Genomic DNA, 2,121 nt, shown 5'->3' on the forward strand with positions numbered 1-2,121 from the left:
ATAAAGGGGATCCAAATAGGGAAAGAAGAAATTAAACTCTCCCTCTTTGCAGATGACATGATCTTGTATTTAAAGAATCCCATAGACTCCACTCCCAAATTACTCAAGCTGATTCAAAACTTTGGCAAAGTATCCGGTTATAAAATTAACCCCCCAAAATCAATGGCTTTTCTGTATGCCAACAATGAGAAAAGTGTGGCTGAAATTAGGAAAGCAACTCCATTTGTAATAGCCCCACAAAAAATAAAATACCTACGAATTAACTTAACTAAAGAAGTGAAGGACCTCTATGATGAAAACTTTAAAATCTTGAAAAAGGAAATCAACACAGAACTTAAAAAATGGCAAAACCTCCCATGCTCCTGGATTGGAAAGATTAACATCGTGAAAATGGCAATACATCCCAAGGCTATCTACAAATTCAATGTAATATCTATCAAAATTCCACCCTCATTCTTCAAGGAAATAGAAGAGGCAATATAAAAATTCATATGGAACAATAAAAGACCCCAAATAGCAAAAACGCTCCTCAACGGAAAGAACACTGCTGGAGGAATATCAATACCAAATTTCAATCTCTACTATAAAGCCATAGTAATCAAAATAGCTTGGTATTGGCATAAGAACAGACCTCAGGACCCATGGAATAGAATTGAAAACCCAGAAATGAACCTACAGACCTATAGCCATCTAATCTTCGATAAGGGAGCTAAAACAATAGAATGGAAGACAGACAGCCTCTTCAGTAAATGGTGCTGGCAAAACTGGTTAATTACATGTAGAAAACTAAACCTAGATCCTTATATATCACCCTGCACCAGAATCAACTCCAAATGGATCAAAGACCTTGAACTCAAAGCAGACACTCTGAAAACATTACAGGATGGAATAGGAGAAACCCTGGGTCTCCTTGGCTCAGGCCGAAATTTTCTGAATAGAAACCCGGAAACAAAACAAATCAAAGAAAGGTTGGACAAATGGGATTTTATAAGGTTGCAGAGCTTCTGCAGGGCAAATGACATAGCTAGCAAGATCAATAGAAAGCCCACGGACTGGGAGAAGATCTTTACTAGCCATACAACGGACAAGGGTCTCATATCTAAAATATACTTGGAACTCAAAAAATTAAACCACCCAACAACAAATCCTCAAAGAAACAACTGCCCAATAAGTAAGTGGGCGAAAGACTTAAAGAGAAGCTTCTCTGAAGAAGAAAGAAGGATGGCCAATAGACACATGAAGAAATGTTCAACATCCCTAGCCATAAAAGAAATGCAAATCAAAACAACATTGAGATATCACCTCACTCCAGTTAGAACAGCAAAAATCAAGAACTCTAACAACAACAGATGCTGGAGGCTATGTGGACAGAAAGGAACCTTACTTCATTGTTGGTGGGAATGTAAACTTGTTCAACCACTTTGGAAAGCAGTATGGAGGTTCCTCAAAAGACTCCATATAGAGCTCCCCAATGACCCAGCAATCCCACTTTTGGGCATTTACCCAAATGATCACAAACAAGGCCACACTAAAGCTACCAGCACAACTACGTTTATTGCAGCATTATTTAACATAGCTAAGATATGGAACCAACCCAGATGCCCCTCAGTAGATGAATGGATCAAGAAGATGTGGTATATATACACAATGGAATTCTATGCCTCCATCAGAAAGAATGACATTGCCCCATTTGTTAGGAAATGGAAAGGCTTGGAAAAAATTATATTAAGTGAAGTAAGCCAGGCCCAAAGAAATATAGGTCCCATGGTTTCCCTTATTTGCAATATCTATTATAGGTATGAGTCAAGCGGAAAAAGTCAGAGAATGTGATGTTAGGGAAACGAACCCTCAAATATGTGTTTTCATGTTTTTGTTTCTTTCATGCATTTGTTTCTAACGCATTTATAAGATTATTTCTTTGTTGCTTTGTATGTCCCTCCCCCACAGTGTAAGCCCCACTTTCACTATATTTGATGTCAGTATAACATGTGGAGGAGACGGGGACAAACAAGTCGTTTAAGGATTCAGGTGGACCTGTTGTAACAATGAGAAGTACAAAATGTCATGTCAAAACCAGCTTTACAATGTCGGTGGGGGGGGGTTTGGTTGGGTGGGGGGGAG

This window comes from Dipodomys spectabilis, unplaced genomic scaffold (assembly GCF_019054845.1).
Source record: "Dipodomys spectabilis isolate Male_0828 unplaced genomic scaffold, ASM1905484v1 ptg000359l, whole genome shotgun sequence".
In the NCBI taxonomy this organism is placed as follows: domain Eukaryota; kingdom Metazoa; phylum Chordata; class Mammalia; order Rodentia; family Heteromyidae; genus Dipodomys; species Dipodomys spectabilis.